The following is a 14,747-nucleotide window of genomic DNA, read 5'->3' on the forward strand; positions in this document are numbered from 1 at the left end:
AGAAGGTAGGAGGAGAGTGGGGAGAGAGTGCATAGGAGGCGGGGGGAAGAGGGAAGGAGGGGGGTATCATAAAGGTGTATGTATCGCCTGTCAAACAATACTCCTAGCTATTATCCCAATAAATTCTAAACATTAGTGTCTAAAACATTTTAGAGAGGTTGGATATTGCAAAGTTCTAGAGGGCTGGTAAATCCAGACAACCCTTTCTTCTTGGGGTAGACAAGAGGACTCAGTGTGTCCCATTGGGTACAAGGGATGACAGGAGTGGAGAATAGTGGTGTATGTCCATTGTTAATGAGTTGGACTTAGAAGAAAGAGAATCACCATTATATATAGTGGCAGTCTAGAGGGCAGTTCAATAATATTACAGTCTCCTAAAATGAAGAATCATAATTACAAGTAATAATACACAGTCTGCAATTTTATCTACTCATCTGTAGATGGTTCAGCCGTGGGTGTAGAGGGTCCTGCTGTGTCTTCCCTCCTTAAGTGGGGGGGTATGTGCTCCCTGTTATCCAAAATATTCAAATCTCTATAGAACAGTTTTGGATCGGTTCCTGGTCTGTAGATAAGTGGTTTGTTATTGTGAATCAAAATAATGGATACTGGGAACCCCCAGCGGTAAGGGATCTTGTGTCTCCTAAGATGTGCAGTGATGTGCGAAAGTTCCCGTCTTTTCTGGAGGGTAACTGGGGATAGGTCAGAAAAGATTTGGATTTCCTCCCCTGCGTGCGATATAGGTTGTTTGGATCTGGCGTTTTTAAGGATGTCCTCCTTGTCCTTGAAACTTAGAAATTTAACTATAATGTCTCTAGGAGGGGCCTTTAAGGGTGGTTTGGGCCTCAGAGCCCTGTGAGCCCTTTCTATTGGTATCTCCTGAGCAAAGGGATCCCCTTTTATTATCTTGAAAAGAGCTTGCAAGTAGCCTTCGATTGCAGGGGGATGTACTGATTCAGAGACCCCCCTAAACCTAAGGTTGTTGCGCCTACATCTATTATCCAAGTCTTCCATTTTGTCTGTCAAGTAAAAGATTTGTTCTGACTGGCTCTTTAAATCCTCTTCTTGTTGCTTAGCCTTTTCTGTAATGGTATCTTGGTATTCTTCCAGCTTCAATACTCTATTGTCTAGAGCGCCCAGGTCCTTTCTTAAATCCCCAAATAAAGATCTCATTTCCATCAGAACTCCCTGAATATCTTCTTTAGAAGATAACTGCTGTATGTCATTTTTTGTAAGATACGGTGTCTGTGGGGTTTCTATCTGTAGCACCTGAGCTGTGGTAGTGGTTTGTTTGTTGGCCATATTCTCGTCAGGGGAATCAGTTTTGGAGTCGACAGGTTTTAAGAATTGGCTTAAGGGGTTAGAGGGCCCAGAGTGTCCTGCTTTGTTTTGTTTTTTGCAAGGCATCCCTCAAGGCTCGAACCTGTATAGGGGATGTCGCTGTAAGAGATCTGGGACTCCCAACTGTTTATCTTCTTCTTGTTATGTCTTTTTTATACCCCCTTTTTTTTTTTTTTTTTTAATAGAGATTGCTTAATCTCGTATTTCTGGTAAGAGGGGATGGTGTGATGTGGTGTGGGGCGATCAAGTTGTGGTCGCGGCTTCCCACGTGGTTATTAGGCCTCAAGCACTATTGTCTTCTTAGATCAGGCACCTAGGCCTTAGGTACTATGATGTTAGGGTGCTTAGGTGTGTAGTGTCCCGGCTCATGCAGTTAGGTTTTGTATAGTACCTCCGGTTATGTTCTGTGCTTAGATAATGGCCCGTGACCCCCTCCGGTGTTAACCGCTCCTGAAGTCTCACCTCTCTGATGCGTGATCGCTGTAGGTCACCGTGGATCCCCTGAGTTGTTGTCGGCCCGCGATCGGGTCCCTTCTGGCGTCTCTGTCTATCGCTCGGTTCGAGCGTGGTTGCAGGCGATGTGTGTTACAGAAGTTTAAGGCCTTTATTTTGGGGCGGCGTGTTCTTCTTTGCCGCGTCGTTCAGATGTATGAAGTTCTTACTCGTCCGTGTTGCTCCAAACTTTTAACTTGTGTCGGTCATCCCCCTTGACCTCTGTCCATGTTAGTTGCAGGTTTTAGGGAGAGTTGTGATGCCAAAAAAGTGATTTTTACTGGCTTGGGAGATGGGAGCCCTTTCAGTGTGCGACCATCTCCCTGCGTGGTCAGGCTCCGCCCCCAACATGGATTTTTTTAAGCAATTCTTACCTCATTCTCTAATGATTCTTACCTCAAACTCTCATGAGATTTAGATAGAGCAGTAGAATCAAATAAAGCATATCATAATTGATAGTCAAAATTTCAGAAACTCATACACTAATTTTTTAATTGTTCTATAATAAACCTCAATGTACCTGTATTTCACTTCTCAAAGAGATAACAATAAACATAGATTTTTAAGAGAAAATGTTTGCCTCATTCATGTTTAAACCAATACTTTGTCGCTAGTTCTGCAAAAGAAGTCCCACACTCTTGGGGTAAGAGTCAATATAAAATAAGGCCATATCTCAGAGCCTTAAAAGAAAAAAAAAAAAAAAAGCAAAAGAGAGGTTTAGACTTTTTGAGTGAAGAGCAATGGGTTTTTCCCTTTTCCTATTTTCTCTGTTTTTCTCATTTCCCCCTCCCCCACTCCCCTCTATATCTTGTAGTTATACCCTCTCCAGGTCCCCCCTCTTCCTCAGGGAAAAAAAAAGGGAAAAATATTACCAAATGTTTAATAGAACGATCTCAGAGTTTCTAAAGGGAAAGATCAGGTAGTCTATATCCTGTTGTGGGAGTATCTTTATAAATGGTGTCCACTTTTAAAAAAATAGGACTATATAATTCAATGGCCCCAATTTATCATGGTCTGTTGGACCTGATCTGACAGTGCGGATCAGGTCCGACAGACCTCGCTGAATACGGCGAGCAATACGCTCACCGTATTCAGCATTGCACCAGCAGCTCACAAGAGACGCCCCCTGCAGACTCGCGGCCAATAGGCCGCTAGCAGGGGGTGTCAATCAACTCGATCGGGTTGATTTCCGGCGATTTCTGTCCGCCTGCTCTGAGCAGGCGGACAGGCTATGGAGCAGCGGTCTTTGTGACCGCTGCTTCATAACTTGTGTTTCTGGTGAGCCTGCAGGCTCGCCAGAAACACGGGGCATCAAGCTCCATTCAGAGCTTTATAAATATGCCCCTCTGAGTTCATGTCAGTGTCCAGTTGCTCCATAGTACATCTTCAAGACATCCAGTGCGGAGCATACTCTTCTTCCGATCGTCACTGAAAAATGAAGTTCCCTTTAAGTGACGTCATCCAAGATGGCGTCCCTTACATTCCGATTGGCTGATAGAATTCTATTAGCCAATAGGAATTAAAGAAGAAAAAATCCTATTGGCTGATCCAATCAGCCAATAGGATTGAGCTTGCATTCTATTAGCTGATTGTAATAGGACACTTGTCATGCCAATGAAAAATAAATATTCATTTTAGTCTGAAATTTGACAGGGAGATAGAACTAGAAAGTTTTTACTGTATTTTGAGTAGAAGTAAAATAAAGTTCTGTTTGTTCTTTCCTGGTGATTTGCTAATGATCAGAAAGATTCACTATATGGCCCCTATTTATCAATAGATGGATGGGCATTGCCCTTAAAAGGGCATTTAGCTCTATTTCTGCCCAAACCCTAACCTAAAACTAAAACCCACCCAATAAACCTTAAAAAAAAACCTATCACTAACCCCTGAAGATCCACTTACAGTTTTGAAGAGCCGACATCCATCCTCAACGAAGCCGGGAGAAGTCCTCACTGAAGTCAGCAGAAGTGGTCCTCCAGATGGGCAGAAGTCTTCATCCAGACGACATTTTCTATCTTCATCAATCCAGCGCGGAGCGGGTCCATCTTCAAGACATCCGGCATGGAGCATCCTTTTCTTCCGACGACTAAAGACGAATGAAGGTTCCTTTAAATGACATAATCCAAGATGGCGTCCGATGAATTCCGATTGGCTGATAGAATTCTATCAGCCAATCGGAATTAAAGGTGAAAAAAATCCTATTGGCTAATTGGATCAGCCAATAGGATTGAGCTTCAATCCTATTGGCTGATTGGATCAGCCAATAGGATTGAGCTTCCATTCTATTGGCTGTTCCAATCAGGCAATAGAATGCAAGCTCAATCCTTTTGGCTGATTGCATCAGCCAATAGCATTTTTTTACCTTTAATTCCGTTTGGCTGATAGAATTCTATCAGCCAATCGGAATTCAAGGGACGCCATCTTGGATGACGTCATTTAAAGGAACCTTCATTTGTCTTTTGTCATCGGAAGAAGAGGATGCTCCGTGCCTGATGTCTTGAAGATGGATCCGGATGGATGAAGATAGAAGATGCCGTCTGGATGACCCCCAATGTCTCAATCTGATCCTGTCTCAGAAGCTGCTGTAGGAACCATGCTGCCTGAACACAACGTCATAGATTTAATCTGCTGCCCCCAACGTCGCCGCCACTATACTAAATGTATTAACCACTAAACCTAAGTCTAACCCTAACACCCCCTAACTTAAATATAATTCAAATAAATCTAAATACAAATTTCTATCATTACCTAAATTATTCCTATTTAAAACTAAATACTTACCTGTAAAATAAACCCTACGCTAGCTACAATATAACTAATAGTTACATTGTATCTGTCTTAGGGTTTATTTTTATTTTACAGGCAAGTTTGTATTTATTTTATCTAAGTAGAATAGTTACTAAATAGTTATTAACTATTTAATAACTACCTAGCTAAAATAAATACAAATTTACCTGTAAAATAAAACCTAACATGAGTTACACTAACACCTAACATTACACAACAATTAAATAAATTACATAAATTAAATGCAATTACCTAAATTACAACCCCCCACACTAAATTACACAAAATAAAAAACAAATTATCAGATATTTAAACTAATTACACCTAATCTAATAGCCCCCCAAAAGAAAAAAAAGGGCCTTTTGCGGGGCATTGCCCCAAAGTAATCAGCTCTTTTACTTGTAAAAAAAAAAATTCAAATAACACCCCAACAGTAAAACCCACCACCCACACAACCAACCCCCCAAATAAAATCCTAACTAAAAAAAACTAAGCTCCCCATTGCCCTGAAAAAGGCATTTGGATGGGCATTGCCCTTAAAAGGGCATTTAGCTCTATTGCTGCCCAAACACTAACCTAAAAATAAAACCCACCCAATAAACCCTTAAAAAACCTAACACTAACCCCTGAAGATCCACTTACAGTTTTGTAGCGCCGACATCAATCCTCAACGAAGCCGGGAGAAGTCCTCAGTGAAGCGGCAAGAAGTCCTCAACCAAGCCGGGAGGAGTCTTCATCCAAGCCGGCAGAAGCGGTCCTCCAGACGGGCAGAAGTCTTCATCCAGACGGCATTTTCTATCTTCATCCATCCGGCGCGAAGCGAGTCCATCTTCAAGACATCCGGCGCAGAGCATCCTCTTCTTTCGACGACTAAAGACTAATGAAGGTTCCTTTAAATGCCAAGCCCCAAAGTTTTATGAGAATCCTGTCAGCTAACTACTCCAGCTTGCTCCTGTTTGTGTAAAGGGTCTTTTCATATGCAAAAGAAGGTGAAGGGGAGACTGTTATATTTTCCAGGTGCAGTGGGCTTTCCAACTACCTTTTCAACAGAGCTAAACTGAGAGCTTCTAAGTAAGTTTTTAAACAGTTTTATACTGGATTTTTATATCAGCATCTGTGCATCGTATTCTTTATAGTAGTGTCTATTACATGCAGTTATATGAAAATGAGTGTATACTGTCCCTTTAACAGAAAACCTGTTCCTTAGTATGTGGAAACCCAATTTTTATAAAGCACCTTTTTTAATTAGCTCAGTAAAACAAAAATATGTACATATCATTATGTAAAGACCATATATAATTTGTCATATGCATAAAACATCACCTCTTTAGTGACACAGATAAGTGAGATAAGAGTCTGCTTTCCTCAGAATGATTCCTCTCCTTTTTACTTTCAGTTTTAGCTCTAAGTAGTTATCCAGACTTAACACACCCCCACTGTGATCTTGTTGCTCTATTAATATGATTGACATCCAATGCAGCAAGCACTGCCACTTTAACACATTTTTTTAAAGTGCTCCCCACTGCTCCCTAATGCGCCCCCAGGCCACTGCCCGGTCTGCCCACCCCTAGAAATGGCCCTGTTCACTCATAACGCAAAACTCGTAATCTAGCTGAATGTTAAACAATTTCTACATGCAGTAGTTAATAATTTCTATACTTTATTATCTATTAATACCATTTAACATGTTTTTATTTAATCAATTATACCAGGTCATGCAAACACACTTTCAATTAATAAAACTTAAACCAAGCAGTGTGTATATTCTTAGACTAATAATACCCAATATTAAAGGGACATGAAACACAATTTTTCTTTCTTTCGTGATTCAGATAGAGCATGTGATTTTTTTTTTTATGTTTACATTTTTATTAAGGTAGCAGAAAGTCGTATTATATACAAAGAAAAAGAAAAATCACAATAATTATACATTACATACATATTTATATAATTAACAGGTGAAAATCATAATTAACCATAAGGTTCTATTACAGAAAAGGCATTCTGTTGTAGGTATCTATCTTCTGTACCTTGTTTTTTAACTTTTTAGTTTTTCCAGGATAAACCTCAATGTGCCTTATGATATACATGTAATTCATATCAAAGAGAGATAACAATAAACATGGATTTTTTTAAGCAATTCTTACCTCATTCTCTAATGATTCTTACCTCAAACTCTCATGAGATTTAGATAGAGCAGTAGAATCAAATAAAGCATATCATAATTGATAGTCAAAATTTCAGAAACTCATACACTAATTTTTTAATTGTTCTATAATAAACCTCAATGTACCTGTATTTCACTTCTCAAAGAGATAACAATAAACATAGATTTTTAAGAGAAAATGTTTGCCTCATTCATGTTTAAACCAATACTTTGTCGCTAGTTCTGCAAAAGAAGTCCCACACTCTTGGGGTAAGAGTCAATACAAAATAAGGCCATATCTCAGAGCCTTAAAAGAAAGAAAAAAAAAAAAGCAAAAGAGAGGTTTAGACTTTTTGAGTGAAGAGCAATGGGTTTTTCCCTTTTCCTATTTTCTCTGTTTTTCTCATTTCCCCCTCCCCCACTCCCCTCTATATCTTTTAGTTATACCCTCTCCAGATCCCCCCCTCTTCCTAAGGGAAAAAAAAGGGAAAAATATTACCAAATGTTTAATAGAACGATCTCAGAGTTTCTAAAGGGAAAGATCAGGTAGTCTATATCCTGTTGTGGGAGTATCTTTATAAATGGTGTCCACTTTTAAAAAAATAGGACTATATCATTCAATGGCCCCAATTTATCATGGTCTGTTGGACCTGATCCGACAGTGTGGATCAGGTCCGACAGACCTCGCTGAATACGGCGAGCAATACGCTCACCGTATTCAGCATTGCACCAGCAGCTCACAAGTGACGCCCCCTGCAGACTCGCGGCCAATAGCCCGCTAGCAGGGGGTGTCAATCAACTCGATCGGGTTGATTTCCGGCGATTTCTGTCCGCCTGCTCTGAGCAGGCAGACAGGCTATGGAGCAGCGGTCTTTGTGACCGCTGCTTCATAACTTGTGTTTCTGGTGAGCCTGCAGGCTCGCCAGAAACACGGGGCATCATCTCCATTCAGAGCTTTATAAATATGCCCCTCTGAGTTTATGTCAGTGTCCAGTTGCTCCATAGTACAATACTTTTTAAGATAATTTTTAATTTCAGTTAGACTTGGAGGCCTTTTATTTTTCCATTTTTTAAGAATTATGTTCTTAGAGGCTGCAATTAATAAATTAATAATTCTGTAATTACCTAAAGCTGGATCTTGGTTCATTAAAAAAATTACATCTTGTAGGGAGATATTCCTCTCCAAAATCTTTATGATTCTTATTATCCAGTGATCAAGTCTAGACCAGAGTTGTCGTATTTTTGGGCACGCCCATATCATATGAATTAGATCTGCTGCCAATAACGCACATTGTGGGCATTTAGTAAACTTTGGGTTGTGCCATTTGTATCCTTTTTCAGGGGTGTAATAAGTACGATAAAGTAGTTTTAAATGAGTCTCTCTCCAGTCTGCCGACACCGTAGTCTGTGTTATTTTATTTATCAAATGTTTTATGAAGCTGCTTCCCGGGATTGAATTGTCCCATTTTGTAGCCATATCTGTTCAATTTAGGTCACCCCTTTGTCCAGCTAAAAGATTATACCAGGGAGATATTGCAAATATACCCTTTTTGGCAATAACTGGCCAACCATCTAAATTCCCCCATGACCAGCTCCTGGAATAGACAGTGGTCTTACTGGAAGTCTCAATGTTCTCTGCTGTGGCCAATAAGGGACAGTTATAAATAGATCACTAGAGTGTGCAGCCAATGGCTGTGTGGAATATAACAGTGTTTTGCACTTCAATTTCTAACAGAAGCTGAAAAGCTCACAATTTAAGAATAGAATTACAGGAAAAGGGAAAAAAGTAAATAATGAAAGACTATTGCAGAGTTTATTTATATATACAATTTTTAATTTTATATTACCATCTCAAAGTGTTTAATGTCCGTTCAAATACATATTACAGCATTTTACAGTATAATACATATACACAACACAGTGTATGCACAAATACAATATACCCACAATACCACAGCTCATATAGGTATATTATTTATATACAGTACTAGCTTGGTTGACACATGTAAATTTTTTGTCATTCAATACTGTCAAAGGGATCATTTACACTACACTTTCATTGCATGTGGCAATGCTGCTTTTCAAATTCCACCATTGCCTCCCACAGAGAAGTATAGTAAAATGCCTATTGGCAAGACTGCCTTCAAACACTAATTTCAGTCCTTTAAAACATTTCTTAGCCAATTGCGATAAAAAAAAGTTGCTATAATCACATTGCTTTTATCATAAGGGTCTTAGTATGAGAACATGGAACAAATGATATGGTAACTGTATTACTGTATTGGATGTTCAAAATAAGAGGCATAGTGATTTTAATTATACAGTTTAAAAAAATAAATAAATATATATATATATATATATATATATATATATATATATATATATATATATATATATATACATACATACTGTATATATAATATATATATATATATATATATATATATATATATATATATATTTGTATATACTGTATATGTATATATATATATATATATATATATATATATATATATATATATATACTGTATATACACACATACATATATATACAGTATATATATATAGACAAACACACATATATACAGTATATATATATATATATATAAAAATATAAAAGAAAACCCTGCACCTGTTTATTGGTGGATGAATTTATCCACCAATCAGCAAAAACAACACAGGTGTTCACCAAAAATGGGCCGGCATCTAAACTTACATTCTTGCTTTTCAAATAAAGATACCAAGAGAATGAAGATCATTTGCTAATAGGAGTAAATTAGAAAGTTGCTTAAAATTGCATGCTCTATCTGAATCACAAAAGAACAAATTTGGGTTCAGTGTCCCTTTAAGTAACAAAATTGCAAATAAATTGCAAGCAGGGTAAAGGTATTTACATACCTGTATAGATAAATGGCGGGTACTTTAAAAAGTATGATTCATCATCGCTTCTTAATTACTACATAATATCATATACAGTATAATATGTTACATCATAAAAGTACATAACAGTGAAAATGAGAAATAAAAAACAATAAAAAATATACAATCCTATAATATAACAGCATTTTATATAACGAGCGAGAGAGAGCGCAAAAGAGAGGGGGAGAGAGCACAAAAGAGAAGGGGGAGAGAGAGTAAAAGAGAGGGGGAGAGAGAGCAAAAGAGAGGGGGGAGAGAGAGCAAAAGAGAGGGGGAGAGAGCAAAAGAGAGGGGGAGGGAGAGAGAGCAAGGGGTGGGACCGCTGTACTGCAAAGGGCTTTAGGACTAGTATACATCATAATGAATGAATAATCTGGATAAGAAATACATAGTAAAGGGGAAGCATACCTACTGAAAAAATAAAAAACATAATAAATAAAATAAATCTACAACACAACCTAATATGTCATAACAAATTAATGACATTATGGTAAGATCTAGAGAAAAGGAAAAAAAAAGGAAAAAAAACAATGAATCACTAGACAATAAATAATAAATAAAAATATAAACATATAGTTATATACTCAAAAGTAAAGTACATCTGTCGGTATGGATGTTGATTGTGGTACCTTCTGTGTATATATCTATTGATAAATGATAGGATGTCATAGGGAAATATAATATCCTTGTATAGGAGGTAGGAGTCCTGACATATATATATGTGTAATAAGCATATGTAGGGTAAGGAGGGGTGGAATATTAGAGACAAACGGGATCGGTACAGAAATCAGTATGATACACCGATTAGTATATTAGTACATTGTAGCAGGTGGAGTATGCTATAGTAGTGTACAGTCAATGACAACAATATATTCAATATTAGATGTATATCATGTCTTTAATTTGTTTAGTTTATTTAATAAATCTAATACTCTTAGCATTATAGGAATAACTGTAACACTGCCCATTATCTATCATACATAGCAGTGTGGCACATATTAGTTTTTTATATTAGAGGAGAGATGATTATCTAATAAATAAATCTACATCTAACCTTTTATTCATCCAATTTGGGAATCAAGTATTCAGTTCTAATATCCAGAATACTTCTCTTCTTGATAATGTATCTAACCTGTTACTTCCTCTAGCTAGACTGCTGCTCCATAACCTATCCGCCTGCTCTGAGGCGGCGGACAGACATCGCCGGAAATCAACCCAATCCAATACGATCGGGTTGATTGACACCCCGCGAATCACAAGAACTGCTGGTGCAATGACAAATGCAGAGAGCGTATGCTGTCGGCATTTATCGATGTGCAGCGGACATGATCCGCAATATCAGATCATGTCCGCTTGCACGTTTTTAAATAGGCCCCATTGTCTAATGCGTTCTTTTAGGGGTCTGGAAGTGATCCCAATGTATTGAAAGAAACAGCACTGGCAGGTGATAAGGTATATGACATATGGGGTTGTGTAATCAATTCTACTTCTAATGTCATAGGTTTTGCCAGTAGCAGTAGATGTAAAGAATTTATTTTTTTGTGCATATATACAACTTTTACAAGGAAAATGTCCACATTTATAAAAACCATTTGTTTGGCTTAGCCAATTTGATGGACCCTTTGTTTTATATGAGAGGTCTTTTCTCATAATATCACCTAGAGAGGGAGCTCTTTTTGCTATATATTTGATATTATTGCCTGGGATAATAGTTTTAAATGTGTCATCCATCTGTAATATGGGTAAGTTTCTTTTTATGAAATTGCAGATATCAAAATATTGTCTACTGAATTTAGTAATAAACATAATATTATTGTCATATGCATGTCTATTCAGCTTATTTTTCTTTTGTTATTAAACAGAGAAGCTCTATCAATTTTAGATATGGTGTCTTTCATCTTAAATAGGGATTCTCTGTTGTAGCCTCTGAGTTGAAATCTCTCAGTCAATTCTCTTGCTTGTTTAAAGTATAATGAAATATTAGAGCAATTTCTACCAATCCTAAAATATTGTCCTTTAGGGATACAGTACCTTTTTTTATGTGAGGCATATGGCAAGAATTTGCATGTAATATCGTATTTTTAACTAGTGGTTTCCTATAGACTGAAGTAATGATTTTATTATAGGTAAGGGCAGTGTCAATGTGTATATCTAAGCAATCTATATGTTTATGATGAGATTGGCTAGTGAATTTTAGATTAAAATTGTTACTGTTGAGATAATCCAAGAATTGTGTTGTTGTGTGAAGACCATCATCTTTCCATATAAGTATGAGGTCGCCTATAAAGCAACCATATAGTTCAATATTTTTAGCAAATGGGCAGTCGTCTGTCAGAATGAGATTAAGTTCGAGCCAGCCCATGTAGATGTTAGCAAAAGCTGGGGTGAATTTAGCCCCCATGGCTGTGCCACTCTTTTGTAGATAGTAATCTCCCTGGCAAACAAAATAATTATGGGAAAGAAGAAATCTTGTTATTGATACTATAAATGCTATAGATTGTTCATCATACTCAGTATGTCTATACAGCATATTTGTAAGGGCTTCTAGTCCCAATTCATGGGGTATGTTAGAATATAGGGCAGTGATATAAATTCTTTTTGCCAAATTACATTTTCCAATTGTTTAATTAAGTGAGAGCTATCCCTAATGTAACCAGGGAGAGCTAATACAATAGGTTGGATTATATGATCCAGCCACTCTTTCACATAGTGATCTATTACTAGCCACTAGGAGTCTACCGGGCAGAGTTGGTTAGTGTTTTGTGAATTTTAGGGGTAATTCTGAAGTATGGTATAGTGAGATCATTCACAATCATATAATCCACTAGGTCTTTATCCATATAGTTGTAATCAATAGCAGTGTCTAGTAAAGATAACAAAAGCTCTTTGAAGGATTGGGTGGGGTTGAAAGGAAGTTTAATATATAATGCTGTGTTATTCAATTGTGTCATAACTTCATTGTGATAGTCTTCCTTATTCATCAGTACTACCGCCCCCCCCCCCCCCCCCCACCTTGTCAGCCTGGGTAATGATAATATCTTGATTATCATTCAATTCTCTTAGGGCTTTTCTCTCAATATATGTTAAATTATCCTTATGTTTGGTGAAATCAGTTTTAATCTTTTTATCAAGCAATGTTAGTTCTTTCTCTATAGTTCTTTGATACATATCTATTATATGATCCCTGGTGTGCATGGGATAGAAATAAGATTTATCTTTGAACAAGAATTTAGTGTCAGGTGTAGAAGCAGAATGTGTGTTAGAGTGTAACATTAATTATATAAGTTGTGTAAGATCTTTAAGTTGTGTATACTGTAATCCCACCAATGGTGGTTTAGCAATATTATGTGATATTGGTGAAACCTCAGTTAGTGTTCCATCTGAAAAAAAGTGCTTTTTCAAAACAATTTTGCGTATAAAACAATTTACATCTAGTATAGTATTAAATAAATCAAAATTAGTAAGTGGAGGAAAACTTAAACCTTTATTTAAAATGTTTATTTGAATATGTGCCTTATTCAAAGTAAAACTAGATTTTTTACTACAACTAATTCTTGTTCTGTCGTCTTATCCTGCTCAGGTATCTGAAGTTGCCTTCTCGGAGTATTCAATCACTAAGTATAGGTGTCAGTGTTATTGTTAACAAAGTTCCAGGTACAGTGGAGGAATAATTGGTGTGATTCATCATCGCTTCTTAATTAATACAGTACATAAAAGTGAAAATGAGAAATAAAAAACAATAAAAAAGATACAATATGCATCATAATGAATGAACAATCTGGATAAGAAATACATAGTAAATGGGAAGCATACCTACTGAAAAAATACAAAATATATTAAATAAAATAAATCTACAACACTACCAAATATGTCATTACAAATTAATGACATAAACAGAACTTTGTCATCTACGTTGTCTGGCAGCTGATTTTTTATTTTGGATTTTTGGATTACTTTGAGTCATGAGTGAGCCAATTTGTCAGCCTCCACCAACAGCCTGACACAGGCTCTTTGTTGGTCCGTGATGGAGACGGCGACTAGTGCAGAGGACGGCGGGCTACCTACCTGGTAACCTCAGCACTGGATGGGACTTTTCCTTTGATTACGCTGCTGTAGCTTTAGTGAGTATCACACACACAAGGGTGCTTTGAGTGACTGTGAGGACAATTTTCAAGCAATACTTTCCAAACTCACCGTTCCTGGAACTTTGTTAACAATAACACTGGCACCTATATCTAGTGATTGAATACTCAGGACGGATCACATTTATGTTACAGGCTGCACATTAGTACTGGCTATATTTAGCGGCTTGTTCTGTCCTACCTCTGTTACGATATATATATATATATACATATACAGGTGTATATATATATATATATATATATATATATATATATATATATATATACACACATACACACACATACACACACACACACACACACACACACACACACACACACATATATATATATATATATATATATATATATATATATATATATATATATATATATATATATATATATATATATACACACACATACTTTTTTATGAGGCACTTAATTCATTTTTACTTCTTCTCTATCCATTATTTTTAAAATTGTGTAGCACAACAGTTCTGCCATAAATCTTTTAACTTGATGACGGGAACAGTTTACAGTCTAGACCTCATAGAAGAACTGTTTGAGCCGTCAATACCTAAAGTCCATGAATACAATGTAATTCACAGTGATTGAAGGCTTAATTAAATAGAGATGTGGCATCTCATTACATTTCCCTGTTCCTCTTATCAAAGTTCAACAGCTTTCCTGAATTATTTTACTTGAACAATCAACCACATCACTTTACGATGAGCTATGAAATATTTCTGTAAGAATCATTAACCAATTATGACCTTAATAAATAAAAGAGAACTCAGTTCTTTTTATAGTTATCAGTCATATTGTTCATATTAGATAAAAAGACCCATACAGCATAAATAATTAATTTTGAATGATTAAGCTTTTGACTATGTTTCTTGAAATGTTTTCTAACTTGAAAAATGAATTGACAAAATTTGGAA

Source organism: Bombina bombina, chromosome 2 (genome assembly GCF_027579735.1).
Source record: "Bombina bombina isolate aBomBom1 chromosome 2, aBomBom1.pri, whole genome shotgun sequence".
Classification (NCBI taxonomy): domain Eukaryota; kingdom Metazoa; phylum Chordata; class Amphibia; order Anura; family Bombinatoridae; genus Bombina; species Bombina bombina.